Here is a 23,850-nt window from a genome sequence, read left to right on the forward strand (position 1 = left end):
ACAACACAAAATCCAACCAACTCCTTTTTACTAGATTCACAACTCCTAGAGTATTTTTGGTTTCTATGGAAGCCGCCCAGAGTGGCTGGGGAAACCCAGCCAGATGGGCGGGGTACAAATAATAAATTATTATTATTATTATTATTATTATTATTATTATTATTCAAAAGTACTATGAATGTACACACCCTATGAATAGTGGTTCCTCTTCCAAATAGTCTTCAATGTTCCGAAAAGAAAAATTGCCTCTCTCTGGTTTTTGGGGCCAAACTGCACAAACTCCTGTGTCACTTTCTTCTGCGGTGAGAAAAGCAACATTGCCACACCCTCCAACATTTCTCTGATGAAAATAGGGATGTCCCATTCCACAATGGTAATTTTACTATTTATACCCCACACATCTTACTGGGTTGCCCCAGCCACTCTGGGCAGCTTCCAACATATATAAAAACATAACAAAACATTAAACATTAAAAATTTCCCTATACAGGATTGCCTTCAGATGGTTCAGGGACTAGATAATTCCATACCCTCCAACATTTCTCCAGTAAAAATAGGGACATCCTAAGGAAAAGCGGGACATTCCAGGATCAAATAATCAGAAACTGGAACAGTTTTTCTAAATCAGGGACGTCCCTGGAAAATAGGGACACTTGGAGGGTCTGCATTGTAAGGGGATAGAGTAGAGGTGATTTTGAGAGGGACTATAGCAAGTATGGGTCAGTTAAAAAACCACCCTTCCTCTACACCAGGCATCCCCAACCTTCGGCCCTCCAGATGTTTTGGACTACAATTCCCATCATCCCTGACCACTGGTCCTGTTAGCTAGGGATCATGGGAATTGTAAGCCAAAACATCTGGAGGGTTGAAGGTTGGGGGTGCCTGCTCTACACTATAGTATCTCCAGTCTCCAATGGCTGCTTCCTATTAAGAAGGAAGTGGGGACTTGGGAGAAGATTGCTTGGAATTCAGTGTAATGTGTAGTTCAGTCCTAAGACATTCAACAAGTGTTGTTTTTTTTTCGTAGCAAGCTTTCTCAGTCCCTCGCAAAGCTACATCTATACCGTATCAACTTAAAGACATGGCCTATTTGAGGAGAACATAATAATGCCCGCATCCAGGTTAGCTAAAGTAATATTTTTGTTCAGAGTACCACAAGCTACCACAGCAAATATTGTGTTTGTTCAAGTGAATAATAGTTGTTGCAATTCCAGTATTTAGGTCCTTCGCTAGGAAAACTATTCTTTTATAAGTTCTCACTCATGGAGATTTGTACTTCTTCCACTGTTCCACCCCCCACCACACCCGCTGTTACTGCCCCAAGAGAAAGCGTCCACTTTGGAATAATTTCCTTCAGTGCGAACAGCTTTTATTCTCTTCAACAAGTGTTTATAGGAAAGTGTTGATGCTTATTAATCTGTTTCTTGTCTTACAAGTGTGCTTGTGCATGATTTGTGGCAAAACTGGCATTTCTGATAGCTCTCAATGTATTCTGCATGGTTCTACAAGACGGTTACATTGAACAGATGTGTTTTGGAATTGTTGTTCTTTGTAATTACCCTCATTAAGTGAAAGCGTGTGTCAATCAACTTTATACTTTATACACACCAATCACTTGCAAGAGATTTACATTTTCATTTTCATCTACGCATAATATGTGAAGCATATCCAAAGAGTTGAAGTATTTTATTAAATTTAATAATTTGGCAAGCATCTACAAATACTGGCAAACAATGATAGTCTCTTGTGATCGGGTTAAAGTAATTCAGAGAGGCATTTTCTTTTAATATGGGTTGCAAATTTTTGCCTGCAAGTACAAAGAGTGTGGAGTGGCTCCTCTGGTTTGCTAAGAGTTGCTGGGAATTGTAACTCTGTAAAGGGCAAACTACAGTGCCCTGAATTCTTTGAAGGAAAATATAGGGTTGAATTCAACTAACAAGTCCCACCAGTGCAACAGATCTCCTCTCCCTGCATGCCCCCAGCCCCCACTTAAAAGTGGCTCTGGGGGGCCAGGAGAGGGAACGTCATTCCATCTGGCAAGCTGAAAAGCTTTTCCTGAAGGAATGGTTGCCAAAGCACTACACTGAATTCTTCTTATGGTGTGTATGCTGCCTAGAACACACCATTGCTGAATAGGGAAAATGTACAGGGTTCCACACTGCAGCAACACCCAGAATATCCCTATAAAACCATACAACATACACACATATGCGATCTCTTTCTAAGCCAGATAGTCTGAATTATAGGTACGCTCTGGCATGAGGTATACAGTTAAGAACATAGCAAGAATATGCAGCTTCATAATGAATGTGATGTATTGGATGTAGTGGTGTATTGGAGGGAAATCACAGCGAGCGCAGCTGCAGGACATTTTTTCAAGGTAGGGGCGATGACATCATCTGCCTGAGCTTTGTGCTCTGGCAAGTGAATGAGGTGATAATGAGGCTTCAAGTTTGTGAAAGAAAGGCATAGATAGAAGAAGTCAGAGAACAAGGAAAATAAGCAGAGGCTAGGTATGTCTTTCCTTTTCTTTGTTGGGGTCCCCACTTCACACTAGCAGTTTCAATACTAAAATTTATTTACAATATGGTTTGCATTTCTAATTAAAAGCTAAAGGTCGCATTTTAGCTGGCTAAGCTCTTTTATTAAGGCTCAGTGTATTTTACAAGTTGAACCTACATAGTCAGAAGAAAGCTCCGAGTAAATTATGCAGAGGATTGTAACCATGTCAAACTCAACATGTACCACTGGGATGTGTGTGTATGTGGATGGACAATAAAAGGTGCCTGCATTTTTGCACTCTACTTGGGGGCATGGCTCATCATGACAGTTCCAATACTTCAAAATCCGTCACTCCACCACTAGCGAGGGATGTTCTGGGTCAGCATTAGTTACAATCACCCTAAAATATACACAACCTGGACTTCAGGTTACTCATCTGAATATGCATAGTGAACATAAAGGTAGATGAAGCACTAAAGGCAGGTGTCTATACACTTTTGCAGCTCATCTCAATGTATGGTGCAGATGGGGTGGGTTTGGGTTAAACACACCGAATGTGAGTGCATTTGAACCTTAAATAAAGTTCAGAGAGTACACTCAATGATGAAACAGCTATGATGCAGCAGATTCATGATATAACCCTTTAAACTTCAAAGCAGCTCCTACCAGCCCTGATTTTGATCAGAACAATAGTGGTGGGGGAAGGTTTAATCCTCCTCGAAGCACATTTTCCTGATCTAAATTGCTCCCCAAAGCTGCTATTAGCTAGGTAGTGAATAAAAAAATACAAGTATTTGTATTGGGCCTTTATTTTATTCCCCTTGTGGGACTAGTAACAGCTCATTGGTAAGGAAAAGATTGAGGAGGCAAAGGGTTAACCATTAAACACTCTGTGCCCCAGTGCTGCTGCTCAGATCAAAATTGGAGCCTCCTGCAGTGATTTAAAGGCTTTTTAATCTTTTTAAGATCACGGATCTTCAATGTCACATATGTTTAGATTTTTCAGTGAAGCAACACATTGCAATGGTTTCTCTTAACCATAAACCTCTTTTAAATGGTTTTGCACTGTCACTTTAATTATGTCTGGCATTGGGAATAAATATGTTATGCACAAATATATGTTGTGGATCTCTGACACCATTTTGTAAAAAACGAAAGAAATGCAGCATGATTAACCCATTCCCTGAGCTCTGCTCCAGTTGCCTTCCTTCCCCACCAAAAATAATCTGTGGAGTTCAAATAAGAGAGAGAGAGACAAATAATTGGAGGTAGTATTCAATTTATTAGAATTAGGTTTATCTATGAAGTTCATGTAATACTAAAACTAGGATGGCTCCTAAGATAAAGCTGAATGTACTGATAAAATTTTTTTAAAAGGCCAATTCAAAAAAGGCCAATTCAGGGTCAAAACCAAACACGATATGGGGACTCTGAGTTTGGTCAAAACAGTTGGCACTGAGGAAGAGTATTTAAATTCCCCTCTATTTTTCAAATCTAAATTGTTTCTGAAGCCGATAAGGTCCACAGAGGGTTGTGTCCAGTGGTGACCATGTGTAAGTAGAACAGACTTCCATGAGTGGAATGGGATCTTCCCTTCCTCTCCCTCTTCCTTCCTGCAGCTCACCAGGTGCTCCCAAAATTTGTTCTACAGGGTTGAGCAACACCCTAGAACAGAGCTTTCCAAACTGTGTGCCTTGACACGTGTTGGCTGCAGTGTGTAGGTGTGTCACACAAACACTCAACTGTGCTCCTCTTGGAGCTGGAAATGGGTTAGTTTAACTTCTGGTTTGCTAATAAAACTGAATTACTGTGTCGTGAAATGATGCATGTCTAAAATTTTGTCACCAACATGTATGGGGGTGGGATTGGGGGCACTGCAGGACAGAATAAAAAGCCCTGTTGCTTGAGTGGAAGTCTGCTAGTGTAACTTTGGATTCCACCCCAAATTTGTATTGTGGTTGTTTTGTCCCATACCTCTGCACCTTGGGGAAAACATTAAGTTTCAGAAACTGGCATAGCAGTAACTTCCCTCCACTCTGTAAGGTTATTTTTTAAAGTATTAAGAAAAAATGTTGGGCCATGCTATGTCTGTTTTATTCTGTATTTTCCCATTGGACAAGTACTCTTAATTTTGTGGCCATAGCACAGCATGTTTTTAAATAAACTTGAGTGTATTTCAAGCCATGTTATGTTTTATAAAGTAAAGGGTAAAACGAAAAGATTTCAGGCTTGAAGATGCTACACAAATTACACATAATATTACACAGAATAATACAAAAAATGATATATACCGGTGCATATTCGGTGGGAAAATAATTGTAAGTGCAGAAAAGAAGAGGCTGGCATTGCAATGGAAATGTAAAACTGAACAGTGTCTGTCATGTGCGGGAAAATAGACGAACCAAAAAGCCAAGCCAATGGGTCCACAAAAATTGTTTACAGTATTGTCAAGCAATTCCCAATATTGTAGCATAGCTTTTATTTCAGTATTAGGGGAAATCTCCCATGAACTATGAATCCAAGACACACAAATACTACCTCCACCCAGTATTTGACAAGAGAAGCTTGTGTCACCAAGTTCAAAACACTTCTTGCCAAATGATGGGTATAAGGTGGTATTCATGTGTCTGAGCAAACAATTTTTTCCCAATGAAAACAACACTGAAAAGCATACTGGGAATTACTTAGCAGTACTAAAACAACATTGCTATTAGCCCCTTATAGTTCTTCCCCCTATTGCTGAGCAGGAGTCCGATTCTGGGTTCCTCCACACCAAGTCCAAAACTCTGTCTGCTACAGTACACTGGCTCTCTAAAAACAATAATTTGGATTTATATTTCAAATTTCAAGCGCCCAGTGCGCTTCACAAACATTACCGTAATTGCAGTCTTTGTGTTCTCAGTCTTTGATTTTGTTCCTTAGATTGCCTATATTGCGAATGTTCCGATAAACTTTAAAAATAATAGATGGAAGAATTAAAGAAGGAAAATATTAATTTCTTCGCCCTCACAAATCGTGTGCCAAATTGAGATGCAGCAAACATATATGCGAATACATCTGGGCCCTTCCACAATAATAGCTCCTATCTTAATTAAGTTTAATACCCATAGCTATTAGCATCTATTCTTTCCTGAACCTCTTTCTTCTTATTCTGTTTCTCCAGTGCAGAGCTGCAGATAAATTCATTTGGAATGTTGCACTTACTCAAATAGAAACAGCTCGAAATATGTACCGGATATATTGTGTTGAGAATTGCAAATATGTTGTAAAAATCAACACAGTGGGACCACTGTCCCCTCCTGGGGTACATATATAATTCCCATTAATGTTAATGAGAATTATGGAAATACAGCCAAAGGAGAATATAGCCCAATATATGTTTTATGTACTGGATATTAACATCTTTGCCAGACGTATATGTGCTCTTGGACATGGTATAGAATATAAAGATGCACAAAGGACTTACCATGGGCAATGACATTTCTTTTGTTGTGTCTCTGATATGATTCTCCTTGGAGTATAATTAGTTCTTTCTGAAAATCATTTGTTTTGTTTGGGGGGTTTTTTGGCAGCATTTTGATGTGTATCAGCACACAATCAACACAAGTCTCCCCCCCCCCCCAAAATTATACTAATAACCAGGGAACTAAAGGAAAATAAGGTACTATTTTTGTCCCTTGTATGTTAAGCACAAGTCTTAACAAGCATTTTGCCTGTGCTGGAAATCAATTTTTCCCTTCCTCATAAAATAGAACATAACCATGTTTTGTGTGTCTGTGTTTGCTTATGTGCAACACACTGTAATTATCTCTAAGGATCAATCAAGAACCTGGCTACTGTTTTTAAATTTTAGTTTAGGGAAGATGGTCACTTAGGCAGCTAGATAGTTTTAAGATGCTTTCCACAATTAGAAGGATGCTTCTGTCTGCCTGCTCCCCTTACCTAGCTCCCCTCCCCGCTCAAAGAATAACAGTACTTGACAATAACAGGGCCACAGGAAGAGATGAAATCCTATATTTAGAAAACATATATTTTTAACATGTACTGTTTAAATGTGTGCACCTCCTCGTGGCTGGAACATCTGTTTCTAACTCGTTGTTCCTCTTGGCTGCTTTTCAATTGGATTTCCTCGAGCAGGTCCAAAGCTTGTCACCTTAGCCAGGGTCTGTTAGCTATCACCACTGGTCCTACATTAAGTAGGAGGTTCAGGGCTAAGCTAATAACTCTTCTGCCTTTCTGACTGATCACAGCATTTCTCGCTGTGGCTACTTATCATGCTAGGCTCCTCAGGGAGGTTATCTTCTTTGTCTATACCTCAGGGTAGAAATTGTCCTCCCCCCCTTGCCTCCCTCCATCATTCCTAAGACTGCATATAGAAATATTGAAAGCATTGCTGCTCGTATGAAGCCACTGTCGGATCCTTGTCTGCTGTTTGCGTGCCACTCGAGTCCAAATGGTGCTACCTTTTACATCTAAATTGCTCATGTACCTGTTTCCTCCCCCCACTTTCCCCTCAATAGCTGCTTATTTCCTGAGGACAGAATATATCCAAAGAAAATGAAGTGGTATAATGCTGACTGTACCTTACATAGGCTTCTGTTTTACTGAACAGTTTATTTTGGAAGGGATTGCATCCCCCCTCCTTTTCTTTTATTTCTTGCATTGTTTTCTTGTTTCCCTTCTATAAATTTAAAACAGAGGTATGGATATGGGCAAATGCAACTATGAAATGTTTTTAACACTGATATTTCCACTGCATCATTTGAATCTCACCAAAATCCCTGTCCCTTCAGGTAGTGAGGTGGTTTTTGTTTAGGGTTGCCATATTTCAAGAACTAAAAATCTGTAAAAAAAAAGTTGTTGAGCTTTTTTTGTTGAGAAAATCAACATAATTTTGCCAATTTTTTGAAATCCCAGCTTCTTTTGCTAGGAATGTCTGGGAAATTCTGGACAAAAATGTCTTGGACTGGTCCCACACCAAATGTTTCACTGCTAGTACCAGTGTTAAAGACACAGGCGCTAACTTCAGGTCAGAGTCTGGCATTTAGGGTAGCAGAAGCAAAGGAGGACAGGGCTGCTCCATGTTTAACAGTTGGAGAGGAGACAAGTGCAGCTCATCATGTGAAGTCTCAACTGCTGACATTTGTGGAAATGAAACCGGACCTCAAGTTCTAGCATGCTGCATGCATGGCATTCTGCAATGGAAAGCAGGTATCCATTATCCCAAGCAGATTTCCACTTTCTTCAGAATAACACATATCCCCTTTCCTCACCTTAAACCCCCTAATTCCTTTCATTCAGCGACATTCACCTACATTTACATTTACCTATACACTTAAAATATAAAAATTAAAAAATGGTGCCGCTTTGGGTTAAACCACAGAGCCTAGGACTTGCCGATCAGAAGGTCGGCGGTTCGAATCCCTGCAACAGGGTGAGTTCCCGTTGTTTGGTCCCTGCTTCTGCCAACCTAGCAGTTCAAAAGCACATCAAAATGCAAGTAGAAAAATAGGTACCGCTCCGGCGGGAAGGTAAACGGCGTTTCCGTGCGCTGCTCTGGTTCGCCAGAAGTGGCTTAGTCATGCTGGCCACATGACCCGGAAGCTGTATGCCGGCTCCCTCGGCTAATACAGTGAGATGAACACCCCAACCCCAGTCGGTCACGACTGGACCTAATGGTCAGGGGTCCCTTTACCTTTTATACAGTTAAAATGGATACTTCCTCAGGACAGTTTTCTCACATTTTGGTCACTGGTCTGTTTGAGGTCTGCTCTACTACATGCAGTAGTATGTGGTAGTAGAGGAGACCGTAACACTCTGGGCTGTGTGCATATGCCATTTTTTAATGCTGCCCCATGCCTACATTGTGAAAGACAGGCCTTGCCAATAGGCTTGAAATCTAAAAGATGCTTGAACAGCTTTTAGAATGTAGTGCATTTGTGTCACATTCTTCATCCCTACCTGAGAATGAAGTGAATGGGAGGGGTTTTTTTAATAATGGAACCAGTCCATGTGATATTCCATAGTAATGAAATATATTTGGGCACTTCAGTAACGTTTTCTCCAGAAATTGTGAAGAGAGTAGGGCACACAATATAGTTGCCAAGGGGATATTGTCAGAAATAACATTCCCATCCTAGCTGTAATAGCTAAAAGTGCTTGCCATGTGAATTGGCGCTATTATGGGATGCATTTCTACATGCTCATCCCATGTTCCCATCAGCCACAGGGGAAAGTATGGCATGAAGCCAAACACAGAAATTTGTGAATTCTACCAGATGCCTGGGATACAGATGTGATTTTCTATTGGGAGTCCAGTCACAATAATTTCCTCTTGGTGACCAAGACATGTATTTTGATCTGAGCTCCAGAACCTCAACCTCCTGGTGCCTCAGTTTCATTATCTAAGGGCTCATCTATATTACTAGCTTGTATCTGTTGAATATGAATTTTGGATCTTATGAATGATCTAACACATGTCCAGATAGCAACACATCGCATCATTTTATATGGCACATACTGCTGTATTCAGTTATGCCAGCTATATCTGATGAGAGAGAGAGGGAGAGAGAAAAGAAACAATGGATTGAATAAGAAAAGAAGACAGAAAGGAAAAGGTATTAATAGCCCAATAATGATATGAAGTTTATTTGAGGAGTGAAGTTAAAACTTAATGGTTCAGAAATAGTGAATCCATTATGTTTTTAATACTCAGGTTATATTAATACCATATAACAACTTTATAGTACCATTAGTACCACTTAATCCTGGGCTCATCTTAGAAATAAACAGTCTATATCTCCCCCCCAGAATTAAATGGCCAAATATATTTGTTAACAAAATAAATATTCCCTACTATTGCATGGCTGATTGGACATAAACAGTCTTCTATTTGTTTTGCATGGTTCTGTTAGCACATGACTTCTTCAATGATAATAAATTCATTAATATTTTTAAAGGCCATTTCAAGGTGAAAAAAGCTAGAACCTCAGGCAGCTGGATGATCTATCATGAAAGCCATTTCTCACTCAGTCCCTATTAATGAGAGAGATATGTAAAGACATAAAAATGTGGCATGGTTTGTTAAATATTCAGTTATAATATGTATTCATCATTACTTAATCCTGTGTTTGTCGATTAAAATTCATGCTAAATGCATAAAAGGATTGCAACTTTTGGTTTTAAAAATTCTGCTAAGGAAATGAAGGACCAAAGCAGACCCTGAGGGTCATCTGTCGAGCAACTGCACACCTGCAAGGTCAGGAGTGGAGGCTGAAGGAATCTGGAAAGTAAAGGCGGAACCTGGTGCAATCAGACATGGACCAAGAACACTACAGAGGAAAGACCAGCAGATTCTGAAATTTAATGGCTTTGACAGCCCAACATTTAATGACTGCAGCACTAAGATTCTGGTTCCATATTGGAAAGCCTAATGAGTACATACCTCATTTGAAATACACATATAAACACACACACACACACACACACGATGACAATAAACATTTGATATGTAGCTTTGGAAGGTTAAGTAGAATGTGCCAAAATGTTTGCTGTTAACGTGCTTTAATTATTCTAAAGAGTTTCACATTGATGTTGATTTCAATAATTCATTTCTGCCTGCGGGTCATTATAAAATAAATACCTGCCTGGGGAGATAGCCTTTTCAAATATGATTAATGAGAACTTAGCTTCCCAACATGGTATGAGAATACTGTCACTTACTGCTTTCCTCATCTGTGTAGCGTGGCAACAGCAAGACTGCACTGGCAAACAACAATAAATCTTTTGATACCAGTTGTTGCAGGAGTTGATGGTACTGGAATTTTGTTTCAGGCAGTGTTCACACACCCATTTTATGCGTTTCCAGTGCTGGGTATTTAATCCATGTTCACGTGTTATTGTCCCAAATGCATATTTTTTTTGTTTTTTGTTATAAGATACAACTGCCTGGTGTGTGATTGTAGTTCTTAAGCTTTTGCATAAGATAAAGACACTCCCACCCCATCAATGCCCCTGTTGTATGCACAAACAGAAGAGAATTGAAACCATGCCGACGTGAACAGCTGGGGAGAAAGAGCTGAGAAACACACCAAAAATTCAAAAATGTGTAGTATGCTGTAAGAATGGAAGACAAAAGATGAATTGGTCAAATCAGCAATGATACAACGGGCAAAAGATGTGAGGCACAATATTGAGATGGCAGCATGGGAAAAGTTGTGGAAAATAGATATGAAATTTACTGCTTGGCGTTGTGGGTTAAACCACAGAGCCTAGGACTTGCTGATCAGAAGGTCGGTGGTTCGAATCCCCGGGACGGGGTGAGCTCCCGTTGCTCAGTCCCTGCTCTTGCCAACCTAGCAGTTCGAAAGCACGTCAAAGTGCAAGTAGATAAATAGGTACCGCTCTGGTGGGAAGGTAAACGGCGTTCCCATGCGCTGCTCTGGTTCGCCAGAAGCAGGTTAGTCATGCTGGCCACATGACCTGGAAGCTGTACGCCGGCTCCCTCAGCCAGTAAAGCTAGATGAGTGCCGTGACCCCAGAGTCGGCCACAACTGGACCTAATGGTCAGGGGTCCCTTTACCTTTATGCAATGAAGAAAAATTATATGAAAATGATACATAGATGGTATTTCACACAAAATAAATTAGCCAAAATGTATAAAACAGTGTCAAACAAAGGTTGGAAATGTAAACAGACAGAAGGGTCCTTTTTCATATGTGATGGACTTGTAGAAAGGTGTCAGGCTTCTGGGAAATGATACATAATGAATTAAAAAAGATGTGTAAAATAGCCATTCCCAAGAGGCCTGAAGCATTTCTGTTATGTAGTGTAGTTTCACCCTGGGCCAACAGGGGGATACTGTATATAGTTTTCACTCAGGTCTGTAGATAGTTTTCACTCAGGTCCGCGCCAGTTATTTTAGGCGGGAACTCTGGGCTGTTGTGGTTACAATGTTGACAGCCGGCTGCCTATAAATACAGGCCGGCTGAGCTGTTCGCAGTCAGTTCTATTCCAGCTTACCATAATAAAGAGCTACTTGAAGAAATCGCTGTGCCGGCTGCTATGTCAACCCACGACTCAACACTGGCGACGAGGATGGGATGGATGGACATCAGAGCACAGCCAGATGCGGCCAGCCTCTGAACTGAGCTGAATCACTGAGCTGAATCACAGAGCGAAATCACTGAGCGAAATCACTGGGCAGAACCAATTCAGAGCTGACTGTTCTGGCTAGAGCACTGTGTTCCATCCATCGCCCTTCACGCCGGCATCGGAATCATGGCTTCACTTGTGCCTCTACTGCCGTTTGCGCCAGCCTCTGAATCATGGGACTCCTACCTCGCTCGGTTCGACTGCTACCTCCAAGCCAACGAGCTGACAGCAGTATCAAAGGATCGGAAGCGGGGCCTATTCCTCAGCCTCTGTGGGCCTGAGGTGTTTGAGACGGCCCGAGCGTTGGTTGCGCCTGAAGCAGTCCAGGCAACACCATGGGACACGATCCAAGAGAAGCTCCGCAACCACTACGCACCAAAGCCGTCCAAGATTGCTGCCCGCCATGCGTTCTACCACCGGAACCAGGCAGAGGGGGAGTCAATCAACAACTACACCACCGCCCTGCGACAGGCTGCAATGCACTGTGAGTTCCGAGACTTAGACGATGCCCTGATGGATCGAATCGTCTGCGGGGTCCGGGACATCCATCTGCAACGGCGCCTCCTAGCCAAGCCAGACCTCACGCTACAGAAAGCCATTGAGGAGGCTGTGGCCTCAGAAGCTGCTGAACGCTCCGCCCAGGAGATCCGCAAGTCCAGCAGCCCGCGTCTTGCTAGGGAGCCAGTTCCGGTGCATCATGAAGAGGCCAGCAGTGAGGAGGCATCCTCCAGTGAAGACGATGACGTGCACCAGACAAAGCGGGAGCGCAGGAAGTTCCAACAGAAGTCCAAGGGCCAACCGGAATGTGCTGGCTGCGGAGGCAACCATTCCCGTGCCAAGTGTCGATTCAGAGACGCCATCTGTAGGAAGTGTTCCAGAAGGGGCCACATCGCTAAGGTCTGCCGATCGGCTCCGTCTGACACCCCCCCTTCATCGACTCGCAAGTCCAAGTCTTCACTCCAGTCTGCCAAGGAAAGTTGTTTCGCTCTCACCAACTGCCGCTGCCCGTCTGGAACCACGATTGGCCAAACCGACTCGCCTACGCGACGCAAGCTGAACGTCACGGTGCTCATTGAAGGAGCTCCATGTGACATGGAGATCGACACCGGGTCTGCCCTGTCCATCGTGTCATGGAGCACCATCAAAAGACTGGTACCCAGAGTGTCCAAAAGGCAACTCGACTCTCACCGCGTACACCTGAGAGACTACCAGGGAAACGACATTCCCGTGGTAGGTGTTGGCCGGTTCCGGATCGCCTTCAAGGATTTTTCGGGCCTGCTCCGGTTGGTGGTGGTCGAAGGTCAGCGGCCAAGCCTCCTAGGGCTAGACTGGTTTGATGCCCTCGGCCTGGAAGTCACCGGCATCAACTGCATCTCTAATGCAGAGACTGAGGGTCTGGTCAAAGACTTTGCCGAGGTTTTTGACGGCACCTTGGGCCAATATACAGGTACGCCCATCTCCTTTAGCCTTGATCCACAAGTCGCCCCCATCAAGCTAAAGCCACGCCGGGTTCCCTTTGCTCTCAAGGCTAAGGTGGACGAACAACTGGACAAACTGATCGCCCAAGGAGTTTTGGAGCCGGTTGACCACGCAAAGTGGGAAACCCCCATCGTCACGCCTGTCAAGCCAGATGGGTCGGTGAGAATCTGCGCTGACTACAAGTGCACGATCAACAAGGCACTTCAGCAGCACGCTTATCCGGTTCCTGTTGTCCAACACCTGCTGCATTCCCTGGGTGAGGGTAAGGTCTTCGCTAAGCTGGACCTTGCCCAAGCCTATCAACAACTGCCAGTCGATGATGCCACTGCTGAAGCCCAGACGATCGTCACCCACCGGGGGGCTTTCCGTTGCCGCCGGTTGCAGTTCGGGGTGAGTGTGGCTCCTGGCATCTTCCAAAGCCTTATGGAGCGTCTCCTGCAAGGGCTTCCAGGCGTGGTACCATATTTTGATGACGTCTTGGTGTCTGCAGACTCACACCAGCAGCTGTTCGAGCGCCTCCGTGCCGTGCTGACCAGGTTCCAGGAGGCCGGGCTCAAGGTAAAGAGGGAGAAGTGCCAGATCGCCGTTCCACAGGTAGAGTTCCTGGGCTATCTTATCAATGCCTCCGGTCTTCATCCAACCACATCCAAGATCCGCGCTATCCAGCAGGCCCCCACTCCAAAGAACAAAACGGAGTTGCAGGCATTCCTGGGGCTGCTGAACTTTTATAACATGTTCCTGCCCCACAAAGCCACAGTGGCTGAGCCTCTTCACCGACTCCTTAGCACTAAGACGCCTTGGGCCTGGGGTCATCGGGAGACGGCGGCCTTCAACGCGGTCAAGGCTCTCCTTTCTTCAGACAGTGTGCTGGTACAGTACAGTGAATCCAGGCCGCTGGTCCTTGCCTGCGACGCCTCACCTTTTGGCATCGGGGCTGTCCTTAGTCACCGTTTTCCAGATGGAAGAGAAGCACCGCTCGCCTACTTTTCCAGGACACTATCTCCGACGGAACGGAATTACAGCCAGCTCGACAAGGAGGCATTGGCACTTGTGGCTGGAGTGAAGAGGTTCCATGAATACCTCTATGGCAGGACTTTTGACCTCATCACTGACCACAAGCCACTCCTGGGCCTCCTCGCCGGTGATCGTCCAACTCCACCGGTCCTCTCACCACGCATGCTGCGATGGACTGTTTTCCTGGCTGCCTACCACTACCGGCTCATCCATCGCCCGGGGAAATCGATGGGCCATGCCGACGCCCTCAGCCGTTGCCCTCTTCCAGCATTTGTGGAAGACCCGGCTCCAGCTTCATCGCTCCTTCTGATTGAGGATCTTCCGGCAGCGCCTGTATCGGCTGCCACTGTGGCCTCCGCATCTGCCCAGGATCGCACCATCAGCCGGGTGCTCAACTGGGTGTGGAGGGGGTGGCCACAAGGGCCCTTTGCATCGGAGTTCCAGCCCTTCGCAACCAGACAACATGAACTCTCAGCTCATCGCGGCTGTCTGCTGTGGGGAGACCGCGTCGTGATTCCCCAGGGACTCCGTCAGCGCGTCCTGGAGGCTCTGCACGTTGGCCACCCGGGAATTGTCAAAATGAAGGCGTTGGCTCGGTGTTACGTCTGGTGGCCTAATATGGACGATGCCATCACTGCCTGGGTGTCCGCCTGTCAAGCGTGCCAGGAGTCGAGGCCTGCACCACCGGCAGCTAAGGGACACACCTGGGAGACGCCAAAGACACCCTGGTCGAGGGTGCACATCGATCTGGCTGGCCCCTTTCACGGCCGGACCTTTATGGTAGTGGTGGACGCCTATTCCAAATGGCTGGAGGTCGCCCTGATGCCCTCCACCACTACCGAAGCTGTCATCCGGGTGCTGCGAGGCCTGTTTGCAACGCATGGGTGTCCTGATGTCCTTGTCTCTGACAACGGACCGCAGTTCACGTCAGGCACGTTTGAGCGATATCTTTTGGGACTGGGCATCCGCCATGCCCTAACGGCACCCTTTCATCCATCCAGCAACGGGCAAGCGGAAAGAATGGTGCGCTCGACAAAAGAGGCACTGGCGCGCCTGGACCGGGGAGACTGGCATGAGCGGGTCGCCGAATACTTGTTCGTGCAACACATCACCCCTCACGCGGCCACAGGGAGGAGTCCTGCTGAACTGCTTATGGGCCGCCGCCTCAGGTCACCGCTCGACCGGCTACACCCAGACTTTGCCGTGGCTGAACCCCCAGGCTGTGCCAACGCACCACGGTCATTTGTCCCAGGAAACCAGGTCTTTGCCCGGAACTATGTGGGGGACATCCCTTGGGTGCCAGCCACAGTAGTGGGAGTCACTGGACCTCGCTCGTACCAGGTGGCACTCGAAGACGGACGCTTGTGGCGACGGCACATAGACCAGCTTAGGCGCAGGGTTGGGGACTTGGACACTACCGAGGTGCCCCCAACTGCGCTGGCGGCTCCAGAAGAGACACGTACAGATGGCGAGGCCCCACCTACACCTCCCTCGCAAACTGCCAGCGTGGAGCCGAACCAAGCCGTTTCAGAACAGACTCAGACCACTCCACTTGCGGAGGCTCCACTCACAGCAGCGGATCCAGGGGAGTTGGTTCCAACGCCACCTAGGGTCGCACCACAGCCTCAGCGAGAACTGTGTGGCCCTCCGGACTTGGCTACCGGCCCCCGGCGGTCTGGCAGAGTTTCCAAGCGCCCAACTCATTTAAAGGACTATGTTGTTGGACAGGTATCACTGTTGGTCTAAGTATGGGAAATGTAACCGATATGCTTTTGTGCCTAATTGAACCATTACGCGTAGTGCTGTATATAAGGAAACCATTACGATTGTAACTAACGCCTTATCTCGGTGGGGAGGGGTGTTATGTAGTGTAGTTTCACCCTGGGCCAACAGGGGGATACTGTATATAGTTTTCACTCAGGTCTGTAGATAGTTTTCACTCAGGTCCGCGCCAGTTATTTTAGGCGGGAACTCTGGGCTGTTGTGGTTACAATGTTGACAGCCGGCTGCCTATAAATACAGGCCGGCTGAGCTGTTCGCAGTCAGTTCTATTCCAGCTTACCATAATAAAGAGCTACTTGAAGAAATCGCTGTGCCGGCTGCTATGTCAACCCACGACTCAACAATTTCTTCCGGGGATTATAGGGGCAGAGGTTCCAAAAGAGATGGTTAATTTGTTTGTGTATGCTACTACTGCAGCCACAATCCTGTCTGCGCAGGGTGAAAAGAAGTCCCAATGAAAGAAGATTGGATTTTAAAGTAAATGGACTATGCAGAGATGGCAAAGTTGACAGCAGAAAAAGAAATGAGAACTTTGTCAAAGAGTGAAGGTTCTTTTTGGACTATTTAAGGAAAAAATTAGTCAGATGAAATTGTGAGCACGATTTGAATAATAGGCAAGGGAAGGAGAATAAATAAATGATTGTAATATAAGTTGTAACACAATAGAAAATATATGGCAGTTATGGCAGAGGATAACGGAATACAACAGGAACATCATGGAAGGATGGGAAGTCAACATGTAAGAAATCGTAATATTTAAAATAAATTGAATAATGTTAAATTTCATGTAAAAAACTAATAAACACACACATGAAATGCACCAAACACACACACACAACTTCACTGTGCTCCAAGGCAGTAATGAGAACACACCCTTAGTATGCAGTCCCTTAAACCAGCGGTGGTCAATTTTTTTCAGCCAGCTGCGGGGCTAGCTTCCTCCAAGTTTAGCTACTTGAGAATCAAACTCCTTCAGAGGCTACTGTGATAACATAAAATGCCAGCCAGGCCCAAACTCTGTTCTGGCTGGTGTCATTTCTGAGTGAAGTTACTAGTTACTTAAGGATTGGCACTGGCCAGGCCAGCAGCTTCTAACTGGGCACTGCCAAGGGGGAAAATAATAAAGGGTGGATTGTGACAAATCAGAAGAGTCGGTTGCAATTTGTGGGTTGACCATGCCTGCCTAAAACTATTTGAGATCTGCAGTTAAGGAGGGTTTTGCTTGCCCTCCTCCCTAACTTTGGTATTTGCTGAACTTCCACTTGTGCTATACTTTAATTAGCCATTTTGTAAACTGAAATGTAAGCACCATATGAGAGGACTGAATGTGACAGAGGAGTGATTTGTATTGTAGGAGGCCGGGAGCTTTCCAATGAACCGTGTAAAAACAGTTCATTAAAATGTTTATGTGCTTGGCTACTTAATGCCAAGAAAGCTTTACTGCTGTCTTATAAAACCCTGGCAACTTTTGGGCAGAAGTCACGTTTGTACATAGGAAATAAATTAGAAATTTATGTAATCCCAGTTATGAGTCTCTACAAAAAGGAACATCTTCAGAAGTGGGGAAGAGCTGCAGAGCCTCCCCTTTTCATGTAGATCCCAGGTTCAATATCTAGTAGGGCTTGGAGAATTCCCAGTCTGAAACCATAGAGAGCTTCTGCCAGTCATTGTAGACAATACTTAGCTACATAGACCAATGGGCTGATTCAGTACGAGACAACTTCCTAGTTTGGGATTACAATTATTGTAGCAATTGCTACTTTTGATAATTTATATATTGTTTTTTGTCTCAAATGTTCCCAAAGCGGTAAACAGGATATTTAATAAAAAAGCACAGTACAGTACAATAAAATACCAAAAATCAACCAGCAAATTAAACAAACTTTGACTCCAAAATATACGACTTCAAAATCACAATGTTGAAGAGCCTTCCCATGATGGAAGAGTAATGGGTGTTCTCACAAACACTATATACCACACACTTAGGGGCTAGAAACCTGAGCAAACTATGATAAATACTTACCCCAGTTAGAAGAATTAAAGGTTATTGTTGCTATATCAAACCAAAATGCAACTGAATATGTAATTTTCAGACTGTTGTACTAGGAAACCAGAATTGGTTTCAGATTTTTTTGGACCTTACCTAGGCAAATGATCTCCCTTGTTCCAGAGTAGCTGTGCCAAAGTCTAATTTACACAATAACTCTATGCATGTGTTTGCTTCCCACAAACCTTGCAGTTACCATTGCATGATGCACTTCCTGGTCCCACCCTATTCCTGGCATCACCATTGATGCTGTCACATCCCCCCACACATTAGGAGCTAAATCTCTGAAGCAGGAATGATTCTGATTTGGAACACCAGAAGATCAGGGTTCTAAACCTCACAGGGTTCTAAAGCAGCTGCCTGCCATATACAGCAAAACAAGTGACAGGGAATTCCTGTTCTTTTCCTAATACCCCAACACACATCTTTTTTAAAATATAAAAACATACTTAACAGAGCAGCAGACAGCAGCAGATTTTCCTCCAGTACTCCACACACACACAAGGCCAGCAGGAAGCAAAGCAAAGAGGAGGCAAACAAGCCCTTGCACTTCTTGTTCCCTTCCCTTTTCAATAAGCCCTTCCATGGGCAGCAGAGCAAAGAGAAGGCAAACAGACACAACACTTCTTGGCTCTCCCCATCCTTTCAAAAAGATCTTCCATGGGCAGCCAGAGCAGAGCAGGTGAAATGTCTTTGGCATTTCCCTCAACCCACAACATCCTCCCAAAACCCAAAGTAGAGGAAAGAATCCTGCCTCTCCTCTCCACTCTTATCTGTGTTCAATAACAGGCAAATCCTTCCTTCCGAAAGGAGAGGAGGAGTTCACATCATAGGCAACTGGAGTTGGAAGTGGATGGGCCTTTCCGTTTCCAACAGCAGCTCTGCACTTTAAAGTCAGAATAAGTGTTATACTTGTCACTCAGCTTGTGTTGGTCAGGAACTCCTCCAGCTTAGAAGGTGGTCTGCACTTTATGCTTTATAACTTTCTTTCTAGAAGGGCTAGAGACCTAGTTTTAAAAGTTAAGTAAAGAACAGGAAGTCCAGAGTCTGGCACCCCTGTTCTGGCATGCCAATGAAGCTTTTCATGGCTCCCATGCCCTAAACGGACCAGCCGCCACCAACTTGAATTGGAGAGTAGGAAAAACAAAGAGTGGAAACCACGCAAAAAACTAAAATGCTAGACTTCAACAATGGCATTTCGTCATTTGTAGTCATGTTTCAAAAGTATCCTCTCAGTTAACAAAGTATACTAATAACATAGGGGGCCCTCAAAAACAGGGGAGCCCTAAATCTGTACATAACTATCTGTATAAATCCACCACTGAGGCTGAATGTAAGTGTGGAAACGCTTTGTGTCTATCTTCTCCAGTTTTCAGCCAGATTGGCTGTTATGGAGGCACAGCTGCTTCACAACTGTACATAATACGGTGTCTTCGTCCAAAATAAAATAAGCCCAGGAGTTAGAACAAAGTACAGCCCAGAAGGCAATTGTTGCCCAAGTGAAGTTCATCCTGAACAAAAGCGCTTTATAGCTCTTCCTGTTAAAGAAATGCAGTGGACAAGTTGGCTGGCTGGAAACAGATCTGCTGCCCAGGTAGATGCGACAAACTACAGCCCTGGTGGCTCACACCACACAGGGCAACTAAGGGTTTTAGGACTGGTAGTTCACAGTACCATGTCATAGTTTGACTCATACATCAATACATTTTCCAAGACTGGATATCTAGGCATTAACTGCTTATTATTCAAGAGTTAGGACAATATGGTTTCACAAACCTACCAGCCACCTAGGCACGCAGATATAAAATAATAAAAGAGTAAACTTTACATATTCAAGAAACGTGTATGGTAGCTAATAGCACCATAGAGCTGTCACCACTTTACAACATACAGAGGGTGTTCCAATAAGGAATGCGAGAGGTTTCCTAAGGCACATTTTGATGCTGAAGAGTTTACTTCCTGTAATCTCCTGCCACCAAGAGAGTGGTGGCGGCTAACTTCTAGCCACAGTCTCAAAAGAACATAAAATAAAGGGAGCTTTAAAAGTGCCTGTTGCCAGACCAAGCATCAAGTTTCTAAATGACCACTCTCTTCTCATCCTCCTTGAATGAACATGGACCATCAATTTCCTCAGAGGGTGAAGGGAATGTAAAGCAGTGGTTTAGCATCCTATACATTATCTTGCTTTTATGGTTACAAATAGAGCACTTATGTGCATTGACCCATGTCTCATACCAGTTATCGGTAGCCAGATTCAGGTCATTGTTCCAACAGTGTATTAGGGCCTTAAAATGAAATCTGGTCTCAAATTTATCTAATGCAATTACATTATTTGGACAATCTTGTCGTTATTGGCTATTGTAGTGGCATACACTGTGGCAGGGGATGAAAATATTGGGACAGAATGCCATGTGCATTAAATTCAAATCCACCTTTCATTACGGTCCAATAATTGTCTCTGTTCATTTTTATTTAATTAATATTCATCATTTTTGCTTGCAAACTTTAAGACATTTTAAAGAGGGGAGGGGGAGAATCAGTTTTTACCCTCTCTGGGTTTCCCCAAAGCCCTCTCAGCTATAATTGCAAACTTAAAACGGCCCACGGTCCTGCAGCATATCAACTTGATGTCTATAATTGACCAGCAAACATTTTTTACAGCCTGCTAAATGGTGAGACTAAAATATAATATATATAATGTTGATTAAAGTACTTTTGTACAAAGGGGGTCAGAGACATTAGGAAGTTAAAAGAGAGTGTGAGCTCTGGTGTTGCACTTTTAACCTGTGTGCTTTGCTGAATTTCCATAATTGATCCCACATGCTGGCTTTTTAGGCATTTCTTGTCAAATTTCAAACTGCAAAAATCAAATTTATTTAGAAAGGAGCACACTTTTAGGCTGGGACACTAGACAGAATGCCCAGCAATGTGGATTGCTGATATTATAATAGCAATGATTGCAAAGAGTTGCAATTTAAAGGGCCACAGTAGCTTATAATTGCCTGACCCGATATCAGATCTTTAGGTGTAAAAAGAAAAAAAGGTGGGAAAGGAAAAAAACACCCAGGTTAACAGTAAATCTGAAATGGATTAGAATGGACCCCCAAATGATAATTGCTACATAATTTTGTTTAGGTTGTAATTTGTGGTGTTATTTTTATGGCTGACATGAGACATAATATGTTTTCAGGGTTTTGCAATTGCCAGCCGACAAATGGAATCTGTCACAAAGTATTTGCAGCTTCCCCCTTGTGAAGGTTATAATGCTCGTGAAGCACAAGTGCATACTGCAAATTATTTAGTGTAGAGATCCATGAAATATTTCCCTAACAAGGTAATAATAACTAGGGTCATACATAGTATAATAAGCCCCGTTCATGCTTATTGTCATTATCCGACAGGAGCAGATACATTCCACAATATTTCTTACTTGTACCTCTTGCATTCTGCAACATAAGCGTTGCTGAGATGTGCTGGAACTGATGCAATCCTTGGGAATAATCCAGAATTAATATTTTGACACTGGCATCAGTGAGATAGAGATTGCCTGAAGTGATTAAGAGGTGCTGGGGCCCATACCTCTTGAGAAGAAAACCCAGCCCACAAATACTGGATGAGTGCTCTGCATATGCTCAGAAGGATACTGTCATCCACAACATCAGAGGCTCGCTTACCTTTTGTTCTAACGTGATATATGCCATCATCTGCCAGCGATGCCTTTCTGCATTCTACATATGACAAACAGGCCAATCTCTGCACAAAATAATAAAAAGACATCAAAAAGGCAAAATTGAAAAAACCAATGGAAGAACACATCAGCCACTCACACCTTAAGGTGGCCATGCTGGAAGAGAAGAACTTCAGAGGGAAAATGCAATACAAAACAGCTCAATTACAAATATCAGGTGGTTCAGGGCAATCACCTGTGGATTGAATTGACACCTTGGATTGTTTTATAATCACATTACATGTTGTTAATTGGCTTACCAAGTCAGTTTGCCAGTATAGCTGCTTTTTAAATTTCCCACAATGCGCCAAGCAAGGCTATATCATGGGCACTGTGAAAAATTAAAATGGCAACAAGTCTCAGTCATCTGGCACACTGCTGCAGTTGGCATCAGGTAAGCCTGCTGGGAGCACGCCAGGGTACAGCAAAGCCCTCTATAACAAACTAAGAGTTGCAGACCCTTCAAGTGTCGCTATTTTCCAGGGACATCCTTGATTTAGAGAAGTTGTCCCAGTTTCTTATTCTGTGTGGAATGTTCCACTTTTCCTTAGGATGTCTCTGTTTTCATTGGAGAAATGTTGGAGGGTATGGAGTTACCCGACCCCTGAGCTGCCTGAAGGCAATCCTGTACTTTATAGGGAAGTTTTTTCAAAAAAAGTTTAATGTTTAATTATATTTTTAATATATGTTAGAAGCTGCCCAGAGTGCCTGGGGCAACCCAGTAAGGTGTGTGTGGTATAAATAGTAAAATTATCATTATGGATTGGGGCATCCCTATTTTCATCAGAGAAATGTTGGAGGGTAGGGAGCTGGGTCTGCTGCAGTGAGAGGAAAAACTGCAACTAGCAGGATTCACTGTTACTAAATGTAGAAACTGCTTCCTTTAGCTATCCTACCGTTTGTCAAACTGGGGACAAATGAGGTAGAATAGAGGGGAGATCAGGATTGTGCCTTTTTTTTGCCAAACAGCAGTCTGTATTTTGTGTGCATCCCAGTGTGTGTAGGCCTCTGTGCAGAAGTATTTAACAATGGGCCTATATCAGGGATATAGCCTGACTCCCATTCAGCCTAATTGTTTGCCAAGAACTAATACAATTTAATCATTTTAAACATATTGGCCTATCTACGTTTATGAGACAGCAAGAAAAGAGAGAGAGATTTGCTTTATGTTCTGGTTGATATAAATACGTGAGCATCTGTGGGGATTAAAGGAGTGGAAATCTTTACCTTCCCAAGTGAAAGATGTGGAAGGGAGTAAGAGAAGAGATCAAGGTGAAAACTGGGAGGAAGGATGCCTCAAATTGAGAGGTGTGATTGCCAGGCCATGTACGTAAGTTAACTGTGGAGAATCCCACATTGCCTTTGTAGAATGGAGATCTGTTTGGCCTCATATATTTCTATAGAGAGCATAAAATAAATATTTTTTATTTCTATCTTAGACTTCAGGCTCCTGACACTTTTCAGCTGTTGGGTTAAGTCAATTTATTTGTTGGGTCAATTTATTTGTATTGTTTTATTCAGAGCTGATTTTCTTTATTATACATTTACCTAAGTGAAATTGGTCCTATTTTTCTTATATTTGTTGCTGTTCATTTCATACATTGTGAGCTGCCTTTGGGACACCATCGAGAGCCAGTGTGGTGTAGTGGTTGAGAGCGGTAGTTTTGTAATCTGGGGAACCGGGTTCGCGTCTCCGCTCCTCCACATGCAGCTGCTGGGTGACCTTGGGCCAGTCACACTTCTCTGAAGTCTCTCAGCCCCACTCACCTCACAGAGGGTTTGTTGTGGGGGAGGAAGGGAAAGGAGAATGTTAGCCACTTTGAGACTCCTGAAGGGGAGTGAAAGGCGGGATATCAAATCCAAACTCTTCTTCTTCTTCTTGTGGAAAAGTGGGATACCAATAAATGGGTAATGACAAGATTTTGATGGTGCTATTATTCAGCAATCCACTGCCCCAATTAGCCGCCTCACAACAAAATTTATTGCTACGAGCCTATATATTATCCTGAGCTCCACCCTCACTAAACATAGGGTGGTATCTGACTTACCGTAAATTATAGAGTAAACCCATTGAAATTTATGGATTTAAGTTAGTGATCATTACTAGCATAGGGTCTTCTAAATGACTGAGGCCCCATCTGCACTA

The 23,850-nt window shown here is 43.8% G+C and overlaps 1 long non-coding RNA gene across 1 annotated transcript in view; it reads left to right on the forward strand.

Annotated features, from left to right (window-relative positions):
* Window positions 1–21,989: 21,989 nt before the first annotated feature.
* The window catches only part of LOC308479839, a 35,283-nt gene continuing 33,422 nt past the window's right edge, over window positions 21,990–23,850 (forward strand). The window contains exon 1 of the long non-coding RNA XR_013987846.1: window positions 21,990–22,098. This is a non-coding gene — a long non-coding RNA (uncharacterized lncRNA). The remainder of the gene's footprint in view (window positions 22,099–23,850) is intronic.

Source organism: Podarcis pityusensis, assembly GCF_964106645.2.
Source record: "Podarcis pityusensis genome assembly, chromosome: 6".
Classification (NCBI taxonomy): domain Eukaryota; kingdom Metazoa; phylum Chordata; class Lepidosauria; order Squamata; family Lacertidae; genus Podarcis; species Podarcis pityusensis.